The 16718-nt window shown below is 37.4% G+C and overlaps 2 long non-coding RNA genes across 2 annotated transcripts; both read right to left on the bottom strand.

The window, feature by feature from the left end:
* Window positions 1–2340: 2340 nt before the first annotated feature.
* LOC113945096 lies at window positions 2341–6798 on the bottom strand. The gene is made up of 3 exons (XR_003526940.1): window positions 4877–6798; window positions 4478–4580; window positions 2341–3997 (listed from the first exon to the last, which is right to left on the bottom strand). It is a non-coding gene; the product is annotated as an uncharacterized LOC113945096 (long non-coding RNA).
* Window positions 6799–8425: 1627 nt separating this feature from the next.
* On the bottom strand, window positions 8426–15927 carry LOC113945095. Its single transcript, XR_003526939.1, has 3 exons — window positions 15695–15927; window positions 12911–13099; window positions 8426–9341 (listed from the first exon to the last, which is right to left on the bottom strand). It is a non-coding gene; the product is annotated as an uncharacterized LOC113945095 (long non-coding RNA).
* Window positions 15928–16718: the final 791 nt, after the last annotated feature.

The following is a 16718-nucleotide window of genomic DNA, read 5'->3' as shown; positions in this document are numbered from 1 at the left end:
CAAGAAGCGAAGACTACTGTATGTGCTAGTAAAGCCACGATTTCTGGTAAGAATTAGCTCCAAAGTGATGGAAATTCTGATTTCGACATTCAAGTTTGGTAGTAATGAAACAAGTCTCTGGATTTTTGCTGCTCAGCTGCAGCACAAAAGCGTTTTCCATCCAATCGGTGTACAGGACACGCTTTCATGGGTTTCTAATCTTGTTCTTTTTGTGCCTCATTCTGACTTTCTAAACAACGCACATTGCATTAGCAGAGCCATGCATATTGATGTTTCCTAGTATTACAGAGAAAAGGGATTACTGATCTCCTTGCTCCCATTATATGTTAGCATTATCTCCCTTCAATGGATTACTTGGAGTTTATAGGCGTGCCCCAGAGTGATTTGTAATCACCGTCTTTAGCTCTTCTGTCCTTGCAAAGAAAATACTAAATAGTTCACTTGCAAGTCTTTGCCGTGCACTTAAATGACATTGTAAATAATGAGTAGACACCAGATTCTGCTATGCCTTGTTATGTAAAAAACCCTGGAATGACCAGAAATCGTAGTATTATTTTGTGTGTGAAGCAAAACACAACAAGCCTGCAAACAACTGAAAAATCCCTGAAAACATACTAGGAGAGCTTTTGCTCTCTTAAACAGTAATTTCAAGACAGCAGGTTCCCCACTCGCCTCCTTCCTACGGCTCTGAAAGTTGTGGCAGGATTAGATTATTAAGTCCCTCATCTCCTTTGTATGCTTTGGTGAAGGAGGCAGGTACTGATGTGTGGGAAGACATTACAGCTAAAAGAGCCAAATTCAGTTGTAAAAGAAAACCTCTGGAACCCTGTAAGGAGAGGCTTTGCTAGTGGGTAGGGCTTTAGTTGGCTTCACACAGGGAAGATGGTATTTGATTTTGTTACTGGACTTTCATACACTTTGTTTTTCCCTAAGAGCAAAAGTCTTCAAGAAAAATTTGCAAGGCTGCCTTTCTTTTTAACTTTTTTTTATTGGGGATGGTTATTACTCATCCCTCACTTCAGTGGGTTTTGTGGGCTCTCCTTTGCAGCGCCTGATTACAGATCCTGTTAGATAATCATTAGCAGTTTTGAGGCACATTCTTCTATCCCAGTCTAGATCTCTTACTTGCTTGATCCTTCACCACATGCCTTTTCTTGCAGGGAAGAGAGCCTCCAAAGTCTGGGATTCATGCTGCAAAGCATCAACTTGGAGACTGAAAGAGATTCTTTAATAAACTGCCACGGTCATGCTACACAGCAGAAATCAGGATGCGCTGCTGAAAGGTTTGCTTTAATGTCTAGACTATAGATGTTTGTGCTGGATAGCACTTGTTCAGATATCGATTGTGGGGAAAAAGTCTCTCTTTTCCAAGTCAGCTTTTATGTAGGAAGCAGACAACATGAGAGCATCCTGGATATTTGAAAATATAAAGTCCTGATAAGATAATACACCTCCACTTCTATTAATACTACTCTTGAAAGCCAGGAAACAGAAAATGGCAATGAGTGTAACAAATACTTCAGTTAATGTAAGGGGAGAGCCAAGAAACAGTAGCATTATCCACTTTATTCTAGAGAATTTACTGTGAGAGCTGAACACAATATGTGACAGATTTCAAAAAAAAAAAGTCATTCAGTGCACCCTAATGCCTCTACCAGAGAAATACATGTTTTGTGCATTTTATGCATATTATGCATTAAGTTTTATGACTGAATTTTGGTATGCAGGTATGAACAACATTGCCAGTGGAAAGTCCTGCTTGGTGGTTACCAGATTATGATGTTCTTTGAACTTTCCTGCTTCAGAAAATGCAGTGAAGCCTTTGACACTGAAGTTTAGTCATGATCCTTCAATCTCATGCATATGTCACTATTGTGCTGTATTAATTTCACAGAATTTAAGAAAGATTTTGAAATAAACAATATTTATTTTCATCTTTCTCTATCTGCAACGTATTTTTGCATACTTGTTAAACACTCAGCTACATATATATATATGTACCATCATCATCATGACTAGGCTTCATGAACAAAGATTTGGGATATATGTATATATATATATCTAATATATATATACTTAAGCGTGGCATTATTTGCTCCTTATTTCCTTACTTTGGAGATACTTAAATGTATGATAGTAATAACAACATTTAAAAAGCGGTTTCGGCAGTTTTCCTGGGTACCTGAGATTTCTGTACTGTTTAATTTGCTGCCAGCAAAAGTGTGAAGAGTTGATGTCAGAAATAGTTATGAAGAATACCTAAAGTATAAATTTTTTTTTTTTTTTACCTAAACAGAACCAGGCAGTAAATACAGCTACTTCTCTGGCTGTCATGCTAGATAGTTTGTGAGCTTTAGCAGTTATCAATACCCACTGGATTATACACGAAAATATTTTTAAAAAAAGTCTGTTTCCGTGAAGAATCTTCATGAACTCTTATGTGCATTTGTTGAAATAGGCAATGACATGAAATAATGCAGTCTTCACAAGATTTTATTTTATGTATAAATCACAGCATTTACATCATTCATTAGACTATAGACATAAGGTTGTGATGCACGAATGGTCAAGATGGTGGTGATGCTGGTGGGGAAGTAAGAATGAAATTGTTTGAACAAAACTCTAAAGCAAACATGCATTTTTCCATTTCCATCTAAGCATCAGGCCTCATTATCAGACTGCAACATTTCTGGAATGCACTTCACGTATTTTGATGAAGAAGTTTCTTATACAGCCAGCCAGCTACCAAGGAGGAAGGTTTGTGATTTGCGTCAAGTCACTGAAATCAGTTTACCAGACTGCCTCTCCCCGAGACGTAATGATTTTCTTTCAGCAGAAAGTGGCGCTGTTGATCAGCAACAATGTAGTGTCGCGTCCTTCCAGAAAAGGGATGATCAATCCTCCGCCGCTGCAGCCATTCTTTGCCGAACTTCGAAGCAGCAACCATCTGGAACTTAATCCAGTATTTGAATTCAGTTACTTTACTGCTTTACAGTGACCTACTGAACAGTTTAACAGTGTTATTCTCCCCCTTTTAGTGTAAATCAGAGAAAACAGACGGAGAAAATAAGAGGTGTAATGCAATACAGAAAGTTTTGCTAGCAGCATTAAAGCATAGCATGATCTGTTAAATAAACCCCAAAACCCCCAAAAAACCTAAACAAAACCCATCAAAATATCATTTGAGGAAGTCAGAAAAAGGGTGTTATAGATTAAGTAAGAAAAAGATTCAGATATTTATTATCCAGGTGTTCCTAGACTTTTAAATATTTCCATTCAATGTAGACATTGTATGGGAAAAATCTTTCTTCTGCAGGAGAGTTCTGAGTTCTGTTAAAAATATTTAGTGCCTCTAGTACTTGTGAGACATTGCAGACAACAGGCCTGTGCTCAAAAAAAAAAAAAAAAAAGAATAGAACAAGAACCTGCATTATGATTTTCCTCTCTCATGCTCTCCTTATTATGTAGAAAAATAACACTTGTGATCAGAACTAGAAGACTGTTGGCATTTCTAGTGATAGCCTTAGTCAGGATTCCCACTGCAGTGGTATTTCTTTTTCTCTTGTTCTCTAGAGCTAGATTGAATAGAAATCACAAAATCATAGAACACGCCGAGTTCACATTTAGTGAACTGCTCGGAGATTATTATATCCACCAGGGATTACAGTCTTGTTATTCCATGTGACTAAATGAACTCAAGGAGTGTTGCATTTTGTCCACAGGGTATTAGGACCTTATTAAAGGGGTAAACTGTAATTTGGATTCTTGGATGACAGGTTACCCACATGATGAGTCCAGTTGTGTAGTAACTGCTTACTTCCACCTCATATATGCAGAGTCTGTAGGGAGAGCTCTGCAGTCTCTCTCCTCTTTTGCACCAGTCTCTCATTCATCTTGCATCCCATTTTTGCTTTCCCAGAAGCATTACTGAGCTGGCTTGAGGACTGCAATCACAAGCAGTCATGTCCTTTCTTGCCATCATTTTTTCTTCCTTCCACTACAAAGGTGAAAGAGGCAAAGTGTTATTGTTCTCATTTCCAGTGGGAACTAAACCTTCAGTGTGGGAATATAAGAACGGCTCAACTAGATCAGAGCCAAGGGTCACCTTGCAAAGGATCACATGTCCACCTGGCAGGGGCATAGCAAAAAAAGTGTAAGAAAGAACCTAAGTGTAGGGCAGTCTTTCTCCTGACAGGATAATCTCATTTTGAGGCAGTCAGCAGTTTATGCCATGCCTAGGCAAACAATTGTCTGCTTTATAGTTCCTGCCCCTCTTGAATACAATTCCTCTTCAAATTCTTTACTATCTTTAACTTTCAAAGCATGCTACAGTAATTGATTGCATTCCACCATTTCATGGGATGACACCTTATTCTTCTTCTTACACTTAATTCCTGGTGAAAGGACTCTTGGGGCAGGGTTGGGAGGGATACTTCTCTAGTTGTTTTATGAGGCATAAAGAATAATCATTTATTACCTATCTCTTCCACACATTGCTTTTCAAACTCTGTAGCCTTTTTCCATATTGGCCTCCCAATTTGATTATCTCCAAGAGTCCTGCTCTATTTCGGCTCTGTGAACTGTTCAGGATTTTAAATGTACAGAGAAGTCACCAGCATGTACCAAAGGAGAAAAATCAAACAATAGCTTAGAATACCAGATATCAAAATTAGTACCTGCAAAAAGTAATGCCCTCAAAACTGTGTGTATGCATTGATTACATGTCTTAAAGTCTCTTTGGCACCAAAGTCCACTAATTTAGAGAAGACAAAACTGAAATGCAGGCAAGTCAGGCTGCTTACCCAAGGTCACAGTGTTAGACGTGAGACTGTTCACAAGTTCTGGACCAACAACACTACCTGCCTATGCTCCTTACCTTTCTCTAGGTATTTACTTCCCCTTCTGCATGTCTTCATTACAGAATATTAACACTTGGGTTTTACATTTTGGATGGTAATAGCAGAAAAGTCCTGACTCCAATTCATAGTACTAGATTCCCGTGAAGAAAATCCTGTTCAAGGTGACGAGGTTTACTCTTTCAGGTGATAAAAGTTTAACAGCTTAGTTGCTGTGAGATCCCCAGGTACTTAGCTGGACATCCACTGGAGAGATTAGAGATGAGAAAAGGTGACATTTCAAGATGCTGCTTGTATGTGAGAGCCTTCAGTGCAAATTATAGAATGTGAGACTGCTCCATCAGAAATCCTTGGAGACCATTGTTATTTTCCAAAGTGCTTTCAAGTGCTTTCACCAAATAGGCTTACCTGACATTTCTCTATGCAACTACTTCTGTCTCTTTGTTCCTTTCCTGTTCTTCCTGTGACCTGTATTTTTACTTCCCAAATTGATTTCACTTTTCATCTTAAGAAAGAATACAAACTGTATAACTGTTTCTTTTCTTGGGCTTCCTCTTGCTAGAGGACCTGTTCAGTTCCATAGCACAAGAATAAGTTTGCCATGAGATTTCCTACTTCTGCTGTTTCGCTCAGTATCATGGCACTAAACATCATTAGAATACACACTGCTTCTAACTATTTTTGGCTTGTGCCCACACAAGTCATGACCACATCTATACATACATAAACAAAACATACACATGAGCACAGAAAACATATCCAACCATACCAGTTGTTTCAGGATAAGATCTTTCTGTATTAAGCTTTGACTTGGTGGCTAGATTAGATTGCATTAGACAAGAATGTGTTTAAAGCCAAACCTCCTTTTTTGGACACAGCCCTTCTATTGAGAAAGTGCAGTAGTGAACTTTTGCTTTCCCATTGCTCTCTCAAACCAAGGTTTTAATAATCTAAATTACAATCTGAGGATTTTCAAAATATCAGGAAGTTGCAAAAAATGTCAGTAATATAACTGACATGTGATATGTGGAAAGTTTTGGTGCTCTGAAGTCTGCATTGACTCCTGATTACACATAATTGGTACCGTCTACCCTACAAATCTCCCATTCCTTTGAAAGTGGCTGAGACATCCCCATATTGTGGAGTGGACTAGAAAGCCTTGAGGGTAAAGCATTTTCCTTGACTGACTTAGTCATGCTTCTTTTAACCTGCAGCTAGTGCAGCCCTGGTAAACTGAAGTGCAGAATGCTGCAAGTTTGGTGGGGCCATCGTCATTTTTTACACCATTGCTATTACAAGTGATTTGCTGTGAGAAGAGTGACAAAAGGCTTGCACTAAATACTGATACTTTCTGCCTTTGAACATTATACAGTTTTCATTGCTCCCCAAACAATAAGTGTGCTTAGAATAATAACAAGGACAAAAATAGAAACAGTAACAGTAAGGCTTTGTAACAGCTCATTCAGCTTGAAAATGGCACTTTCAATATAGATTAACTTGGGTTTTGGAAGCAGTTCACACAGAAATTCCCATCACATAGGATATTTTTTGTTCATAGCTAGTATTCTTGTCTCAAGGCTTCTACATGAAGGATTTCTTCTGCAAATCAGTTCTCTTCTCATTTTTGGGATAGTACGTGCAAGACGTTATTTTAGCATTATCAAGTTTTGGCAAATTGCTAGTGAATAGCCATGTTTTTGGGAAGGATGTGAGGAAAAACAATTCTTACAATTTGTAACAGGAAAATTTTCTCTGTGTGTTATGTGAGAGGAAGAGAGAGAGAGAGGGAGAGAGAGAAAGATATGTAGCTACAAGAACTGGGAGAAACTGATACAATATATAACAGTCACTAGTGATTTACTATTACAGATGGACTTTACAAATGGGTTCTTTTAAACAGATACTCCAGAAACTCCAGTATTTTATTGTCAATTTACTGTACTACAATCTTATTGGTGGGTCTGAGACTGCCCTGAAGAAAAAACTTATCTACCTTTTAGGCAAAAAAAATAACAAAACTGGATAGCACCTGTGATGCAGGAATGAAACAGGAGTATGTGCCTCAACAAATCTATTTGACCTACTGAAACCAAACTGTCTGTTGGCTTTTATAAAGGATGTCAGTTCATGAGGTATTTGCAAAGAAAATTAAATACTTGGTAGGTTCGATGCTGTGTTTTTAGACTTCAATTTATCAACTGATAGTTTCTTTTGGGAAGTGGAAAGAACATTGCTGCTTTTATTTTTCTTTCCTTCCCTTTGGCAGTGTAAAAAGACCTACTCCTTGTTATGTATGAGTTCACACTGATATCAGAAAAAGTTGTTCATGAGTGAATATCACAAATGGTACCTGAACTGAAGAGTTCTATGCATATCTTAACTTCCATAATCTTTCATCTTTCAGCAGCACTTATTTCTTCTCCCTGAAATTGCAGTGATGTGGCATGATATTTTAAATCTGTGAACATCTGGTAAATTCCTGGAACAATTTTCTTACTACGTCTTCCAAAAGTGCAGGTCTTCCATGTATCAGAAATACTGATATGTATGATTTGTTGATTTGACCTGTTATTACTTTTAACATTCTTTCAGAATATTACTGGGGACACCCAGTAGTTACTGAATTTATTTGCAGAATTTAAAAATGACTTCTCACAAAAACTTTACTTTTATCTATTGACTGTACCCTTTTTTTAAGCACGCTTTCATGGTAAGTTACTTTAGTACTTGCTGCTTATGACATAAATAGGAAATGATTCTAGAGTCTAAATATTAATCTCCTTATTGCCACTCTTTGAACAGAAAAAGAATACACAGTGCCAGAGATTCAGCCCAGATGAAGTATTTTCCCCTGATAAATATCTTTTCCTTTTCTTCAGCCCTGCAAAGTACTTTTGTCCTTTATTTTCCACTAATGCTTATGATAAAAAATTAAATTACTGTTCATCCTTTCAATAAGTTTCCCTCAGAGAATCTCTGCTAAAGAACAAACATTTAAAAGGAATGCAGAAGCCTTAGTTTTATACACAGTCCTACTATATTATTCATTGCAATGCATTTTTAATGTCACAGAAAGAAAAGTAAAATATATTTTAATTTCTGGGACTAGGCAGCCAAGTGATCCAGGGAATCTCAAATTCACAAAGGCTGAAGACAAATGCATACAGTGCAAAATAAACCCCACACCAAGCCTCAACCCTCCTACACTTCGGTAACCTGAAGGTTTTCATGAGAGATTTGTGAAAACTCTTACTGGTTGAAAATCTCCTGAGACTGTCACCATGGTGCACAGACACTGGGAACCTCTGACCCAGAAGCATTCGTTGTGCTTCAGACACTCTTTTTTCAATGAAGAAATAGGTCAGCAAGATTGAGATAATAAAACAAAAAAGGCTGAAAACAAAGCTGTACCTATTAACATAACTGTAGGGATTAGGATGGAGGTTTCTCCTGTCTCTTCTCCTTCTTTTTACTTCTTATGAAGAAACCAGCCTTTTTTCTTTTTTTTGTTCATAAACAAACACATTTTGACTAAATAATTGCAATGGTTTATTTGAGCTTCCTTTTTAGTGTTTGAAACCTGGATACTATTTTACAAGAACAAAGAGTGAATAATATTCTTTACTTTGTTTATGAATTGTCAGGGCTAATGGTTTTCTTTGTGTTGTATTCTCTTGGAATTCAGCCATTTATCTTAAATCGACAAGAATTACAGCATCTAGTGAAGAATCGATTTACAAACCTCTCTGAACATAAGACTGCAGATTAAACTTTATGAACACTGTGTTCTTCAAACATGAACACACCTTTTATTCTGTACAATGGTGGAATTGCATCATTGTTTGATATAATACATGAAAAGCAGAGCTGGATTTTCAGCTTTTGTTCTGCAATTCACAACAAAGAATCTAATCAACTGTAATTTTCAAGCATGTATTTTAAAGTTTGGAAATGTGTATGGTTAATGGATATTCCCATAGACTAAAAAACTTAATTTGCATTGTAGTCTGCCAAACATCTGATAGCAGCCCACCCACTACATGAGACAAAATTGATCAGAAATTCAAGAACAATAGACACAGTTTACTTTTAAATAGTGACTGTGAGGGCTAATCATTTAAAAAAATAATTATTTTAATGGTGAAATCATCTTTTTACAAAAGCAATTCTCACAAATTTGTAACTTGTTATTATTTCAATAGTCCCTTCTGGATTATTAGGAGAAGGATATGTCAGTGTAGGTAGTTGATGATTCTTGAAAGCAGACATTACTTTTTTTAAAACAGATGTTGTTATTCAGTTTCTTGACAAAAATACTAAACCCAGTTTAAATCTGGGTAACATCCCCCCTCAGTAATTTCTTTCTCTCATACTGTCCAGGGCAAAGTTCAGGGTTGCCTTGAGATGCACAGTTTGATTACAGGCTGCAGGTGGATTTCTCCTAAAGACATCAGGAGCTTTTATGGAATTTGTCGTTTACCAATACTAAAGGGAAAAGAGAGCACTTTATTATTAATAAAGGCATTGGCTGTTAAACGTGGGAGAGTAGAAAATGCCACTGTTCATGAAAGCCCTGTGGGAAAGAAGGTTAAGTGAAAAAAACAACAACTCTGAGATTACAAAATTTGTTGTACTTGAAATCAAATTCAATTTTAATAAAAAGAAAGTTCTATGAGGAAGATATTCAAGGTACCATTTAGGCATTTTTGCAGTCCATTAATTCATGTTGATGAAGAAATCTCATTACAGACTGGACAGGGAATATTCAGGAAACCAAAACTAAGTTCAGGAAAGAAAATTATTGGAAGATATAAAGACAGAAAGAGTCGGATAAGTTTTATAAAAATTGAGATACAAAAAAAATCATAGTTCTAGGGAAAGCTGAAAGTGTGATGACATTGTAAGGAATGAAGACATTTCTAAAATGAGACTGATAAAAGTTTTGGAAACAAAACAGCACTTAAAGAGATCAGTAATCTAGAGCTTTAAATTAGACTTGAAGGAGGATGGGAACAAGGCCAGGCTCAACAGAGATGAACTGTGGGAAAGGGAGAATTATAGCGACCAGCCTATTAGCAAAAGGAGGGTTAAGAGGGAACACATCGAGCAAGCACAAGCAGCCAAAGACGTAACCAGAAGATAGGAATATGAGGTATCCTTTGTACCCCTGCTGAGACATTGACACAATCAAATTCTTCTGTAAATTTCCTGTATTTTCAGAGGGGTCCAAGAGAGTTTGTTGATATTTAAAGATCACAGAGCTAAAGATGATTAAGGGACCGGAGCATCTCTCTTACAAGGAAAGGCTAAGAGATTTGGGCCTGTTCAACCTTGAGAAGAGACAACTGATAGGGAACCTCATCAATGTCTATTAGTATTTGAGGGGAGGGTGTCAAGAGGATGGACCAGGCTCTTCTCTGTGGTGCTAAGCAGTAGGGCAAGAGGCAATAGACAGAAAGGTGACCAGGCACTGGAACAGCTTGCCCAGAGAGATTGTGGAGTCTCCCTCACTGAAGGTATTCAACAAGCATCTGAACACAATCCTGTGCCATGTACTCCAGGATGACCCTGCCTGAGCAGGGAGGTTGGATCAGATGACCCACTGTGGTCCCTTCCGACCTGAGCCATTATGTGATCCTGTGAATATAAAAATAGAACGAATGTACAAAATGGTTAAGCTGAGACTAATCACGGTGGCTAAAGAAAAATATGACGCTAAAGAAAATGTTGGGACCATTTTGACTTTCCAGTCAATTTTGGTGGAATTATGTATAAGGGGAAGAAGAAATATAGAACTGACTACCATTAATAATTGACCAGACTTGGTAAAAAGATTCTGCTGAAATATAACTCAGGAAAATCATGGCAATAATTTGTAGATAGAAGCCATTTTAAAGAGAAAAAGGGGAAGACATTTAGGGCAACCTCAAACCACACCTAAGCTGCACTGCCTGGGAATGCATGCTCTGCTGGCTATTGAAGAAAATGAAAAGACCAATAGTGATGTTTGTCCTTTTCATGGACTTTTGTTTCAGTTTGATTGGAAACATCGTGAAAAGCTGCAAAGTCACATGGCATGCAGGAGTTATAACAGCAATTATGAAAGCTGTGTTTGAAGACTCTTGCAGCATTGTAAAAAAAAAAATGAAAAATTAAACAACTTCAATGCTTGTTATAATATAAGGAAGCATAGAATCACTACAGCTTTTCATCATATTTTTAAACTAGACAGTAAGAATGATAAATGAGGTAGAGGGCATGACTTGAGATGATCTAAAGTTAAGGTCCTTAACTAACACAGATGACATCACATAGCTGAAAAAAAATACTTGAATTATTGATGAATCAAATTAATAATTAACCTTGGAAGATTGGTTTGGTCAACTCTGACTCATAAAAAATGCCAAGGAGATGAAGTGACTGTAATATGAAAAGAAGAAATAGGAAGGGTAAGTGAAATGTGGCATCTGTGAAGTCAAACAATATGCAAGACTCCTGTGTGCACAGAGGAAACTTGACTACTCCTGAGGTTTTTCCTTCAGAATAAAAATAAAAGATGTACTTCACAGCAACTGATAAAACTATAAACTGATAAAAACTTTACTTCTCAAAGGGCAAACATACCAAATCTATGCACTAGCAGGCATCATTACACTATGGACCAGAAGCAGTTACTTTACATGACAGAAACAACTGAGGCATTTGGCATTAGAACAATTTGAAAGATACTGCATATTCACAGAATCATAGAATGGTTTGGGTTGGAAGAGACCTTAAAGATCATTTCATTCCAATGCCCCTATCATGAACAGGACCACCTTCCTCTAAACCAGTTACTTAGAGCACCATCCAGCCTGGCCTTGAACATTTTTTAAGTGAAAAGTTAAAAGATTAGTATTAAGTGAATCTTAATGTGGATATTAAGTGAAAATATTTTATATGAAGAAGGTAAAAGGAGAATTCTATATGAAGCCAAGGAAAGTAATTGGATATATTTAAAAGACAATGGCATTAACCCTGTGGAAGTCATAACTATACACCAAAAAAAGCTACAATAAATCATGGAAATGCACCCAAGTGCCTACTACTCAATTGTTTGTTAACTGATATTAATTCAGGAATTAAGAAGGGAATGTGCTTGTGCCTCTCTTATCTGAAAATATATTCTATGATGAAAATATAAGAAATGGATAATCAATGGATAGCCTCATTCTCTGAAAAAATTATTTAACTTCACTTGACACAGATGAGTGGAATAGTATCCTTTGGAATAGTTTTTCTTCTTCAGATATACTGTACAAGACACACAGAACCTTTCCCAGTGAATCTCGCTCACATAAGGGAGTTTGAATGACACTTATCGTGTACCAGATCATGCACCACTTGAAGGATTCTTTACCCTACTTGTGATTTTTGCTGGTTTCACAATACAGACAAATGCCGCTTCACTCCTTGGGATCGGGCTTGGAAGCTGATCAATTTGCTGTAGACATGAAATAAAAAGAAAATGGTTCTCATTTTCACCAACTAACTTCTGTTAATGTGGCATTTTCTGTCTAGATAAAATTTAGACCTTTTTAGACTTGTATTTTTTGCTGTGTTCTCTTTTCTGGAAAAGACTCAAATATAGAAGTAGGAAAAAAAACCCACAAAGACCCTGTACTAATTTCTTTCCAGAACACATGTATTCTATGGATGTTGCAGAGGAGACCCATGTAGCTGGGCTTCAAGGGCATGGTGAACTTTGGGGCAAGATGTCTCACATGCAGCAATGCTCCTCTTCCCATTCCTTATGTTAGTGTATGTCACAGCAGGTAATTTAATGGACGTCCTGAAACAGTGTTAGTCCCTCTGGTATATCAGCATCTGTTAAATGCTTTTCTTCTCAGCTTTCTAAGTTTCAGTATTTACCTTCTGAAATGAATGGCTTCATTTCTCTCCCTTCTCATACAGAATTGTCTTTGGTCCTTCTACTGTTTTGCCCTTTTGCTGTGAGAAAACTGGTACCTGAGCATTTATCTGATAATTTCTTTGTTATTTTTGGTCCTACTTACCATGTAACTGAGTCTTTTCTGATTAATGTGAGCATAAGAACTACCCAAGGCATTTCAAATCAATCCTATGAGAAAAGTTTTAAATAGTCAGAAGTTGACAAAGTCCTTTTTCAAACATTGCCTAATGCTTTTCTTTTTCCTTAATTTGCCCCATCACTGTTCAGAAAGGATCCACAGAATCTGGTTGCTCTGTGTGAAGGGATATATATTATCAGTTTAAGTATTGCTTCAGCTGCCTAGAGTTCAATAATGTAAACCATGCTGTGTAAAAACTAGGGGAGAAATATTAAATTCAGAACATGTCTTGTGCTTTAACCCCAGTCGGCAGCTCAGCCCGATGCAGCCGCTCGCTCACTCCCCCAGTAGAGGGATCAGGGAGAGAACTGGAAGAGTAAAGTAGAAAACTCGTGGGTTGAGATGAAGACAGTTTGATAAGTAAAGCAAAAGCTGTGCATGCAAGAAAAGCAAAACAAGGAATTAATCCACTGCTTCCCAATGTCAGGCAGGTGCTTCGCCATCCCCACAAAAACCAGACTCCTTCATGCACAATGTTGACTTGGGAAAACATGCTGGTTTTGGCTGGGGTAGAGTTAGTTTTCTTCACAGTGGCTAGTATGGGGCTATGTTTTGGATTTGTGCTGAACGGAGGGATAATAGTATGGAGATCTTTTTATTATTGTTGAACAGTGCTTACACAGAGACTAGGCCTTTTCTACTTCTCATGCTGCTCGGCTGGCAAGGAAGTTGGAGATGCATGGGAGGTTGGGATGAGACACAGCCAGGAGAGATGACCCAAATTGACCAAAGGGATATTCCAGACCATATCACATCATACTTAGTATATACAATGGGAGTGGAAGAAGGAGGAAGAGTGGTATGTTTTGAGTGATGCAGTTTGTCTTCTTAAGTAACTGTCACATGTGATGGGGCCCTGCTCTTTTGGAGATGGTTGAACATCTGCCTGCCCATGGGAAGCTGTGAATTAATTCTTAGTTCTCTTTTCCTTGTGTGTGTGGCTTTTCCTTTTGCTATTAACTGTATTTATCCCAACCACGAGCTTTCTGGCTCTTACCCTTCCGATTATCTCCCTGATCTCCATGGTGGGAGAGTGAGCAAGCAGCTGTGTGGGGTATGGTGGCTGGCTGTGGTTAAACCACGACAGATTCCAAATGTCACCACTCCCAGCATCCCCCCCTTTCTACTTCTTGCCCCAGCACTATATGCTAAGTATGACACTGTATTGTATGGAATATCCCTCTGGTCAGCTGAAGTCAGCTGTCCTGGCTGTGTCCCCTCCCATCTCCTTGTGCACCCCTTACCCCGGTTAAAAACAGCACAACCTGCCACTGCAAATTTAGAAATGCAAATAAAAAAAGGAAGCACATTCTTTTTGTCAAAGACTGTGCATAGGGGTATGCCATTTTGTACTGCCAGCATCTAATGATATTTCAGTCTTCTCACTTGCTTATCAGAAAGAAACACATTTGCAGGACTGGAAATGAACACCTTTACCCCTTTCAAACTCACATATTATTTAAAATTACAAAATAGTACTTTGAAACTTGCTACATAAATTCTGAAAAATGTGTAATACTTGCCCTACATCATAACCAAGTTAAACTCAAATCCACTATATATGGGGAACTTTGCCAACCAGCTACATAGAGACGATAGATGTCTTGATACACTTGTGTAGATCTCTAAGACATCAGTGAGGAACAAGTGCAAAGATCAAGGGTAGTCAAGTCTTTTACAACCCATTCATTTTATTTCAAATCTGCACACATATAATTCCGACTGACACACTCTCTTAACTACAATATTGCAGAACAACCCTTTGAGGCCCTATTATTCAAGGTGTAAGCTTGTTTTAAACATGCTGGTTTCTTTATGCAAAAACTTAAATTGGTCAAACTGTCACAGGAATTTTAATTTTTTTTTATTCCTTTTCTTGTAGATTATCTGCAAATAAACAGGTGTGATTTTACAGATCATTTATTCAGAATCATTTAAGTGTGATGCATGGCTTCACAACATGTCTGCTCTGATTCCCCAGCATTTTTTCTGTTTGACTGTGCAAATTCCATTTTCCTAGCTCTGCCCCATGAATCATTTCTAAACAGAAATTTCTAAACAAAAATAACAAAAGTCAAGGTACAAGACAATAGAGACAGTTTTTTGGATGCAAAATTTTTGGCACATCTTTTACATGTGACTTTCATCCCTTGTCACTATGGATTTTTTCTGAGAGGAAAAATGGTCTGCCAAATATGGAGCTCAAGAGCAAGAGAAACCTGAGCTTTAATTCAGTGTTCCTAAATTCTTTTTATGATGACAAGTATTCATTGTAAACTTTTCATATTCTTTTGTCACTGCACAAATTTAGAAAGGCTAGAAACTTTCTAAAGAGAAGCATTTTTTAGTTTTCAAAAACTGTTTCCAACAGCAGTCTGGCACCTTTTGCTTTAGATAGGCAATGAATAAACTACATATTTTTCGCTCTTAACAGCAAGTTTTTCTTAAATATTCTGTTCATAGAATTCTTAATTGCAAACTCTTTATATAACAGCTATTGGCACATCTGAAAATACATTTATAAATATTTTAAAGCTTGCTGTTCGTTACTAACTCAAAAGGTTAAATAACCCTTCATGCGAAGCAGTCTCATAAAATAATGAAGAAAGCATGATTTTCCTTGCTTTTTTCCAGAGATTTCTGGTATAAAAAAGAAGTGCAACAGTAAATAAATAAATAAATAAAGAAAGAAAAAATGAACAACCATACCCTAAACCACAGGAACATAAGTTTGAGATTTCTAACAAGAACAATATGCTCTCTGCCTTTCATACCCCACTTCTTGACCTGAAGAGGTTACTTGACCTTCAGTCTTTTGGGATGCTGAATGTCAGTAAAAATGTGCTCTGGGAGTTAAAGAAAGGGAAAGTCTCTTAGTAGTTCATGGTAGTTGAATGGACAAGATGTCACAAGGCTAATTGAACTTCTATCCCAGTTCTATTAGTCACTTACCCCTATGACCTAAGACACTTCTCTGTCTTCCACTCCAAGTTTTGGACTGAAATGTCTGATCAGGCTAAAATAGTTTTGGAGACATATTTGTTGAGAGCTTGACATGATGAAGGGTTGAGCAAGTTTTGAGCTGGCTTCTCGCCAAACTTCCAAGGCTCAGCAAAAGCCTTTTCCGTCCCTTCCCCTTTAGGTAAGGGGAAAAAAATCTATAGAAACTGAGAGAAATCAAAACCAACCAAACTGAATGATAGTCTGTGCCCAGGTACTACGTTTGAAAAATCAGGTTCTTTTTGGCCAAAATAATTTGCGAATATGTTACATTGATGGAGTTTTTTTTGTTTGTTTCAAATGATATCTGTCCAAACCCCTTGAAAGCACATCAAGGATCAAAGTGTTTTGTTTCACTAGTATAGACCTGGTAAACAATTGTATACTGAAAGTCTTCTTGGAGGCCATCTAAAAATCAAGCTTTCAGGGACTTTTTTACTCCATTCTAAGTAGAGTTTCAACTATCCTGGCCCTATTTGCAACATGTAGTGTTTCCTCAACATTCTACTTGCTCCACATCCTGTAATCTGTTTTTGATCTAAAGCCTACAAACTTGACATATTCTGAAAATAACAATATTCTCATCACCTTTCCTTTTTTTCCCCATGGATATATGTCTGAGCTCCCACCGCTCATAGCAACTTGTAAAGCTTTGTTTTTGCTGACAGATGTTATACAGAATTCAGTAAAATGTGGTGTCTACACAGCACAGTGGGAACTTGAATGACCCCAT

The sequence above is a fragment of the Corapipo altera genome, unplaced genomic scaffold (assembly GCF_003945725.1).
Source record: "Corapipo altera isolate COAL_440 unplaced genomic scaffold, ASM394572v1 49, whole genome shotgun sequence".
Classification (NCBI taxonomy): domain Eukaryota; kingdom Metazoa; phylum Chordata; class Aves; order Passeriformes; family Pipridae; genus Corapipo; species Corapipo altera.
This window is presented reverse-complemented; position numbering and strand designations above follow the sequence as displayed.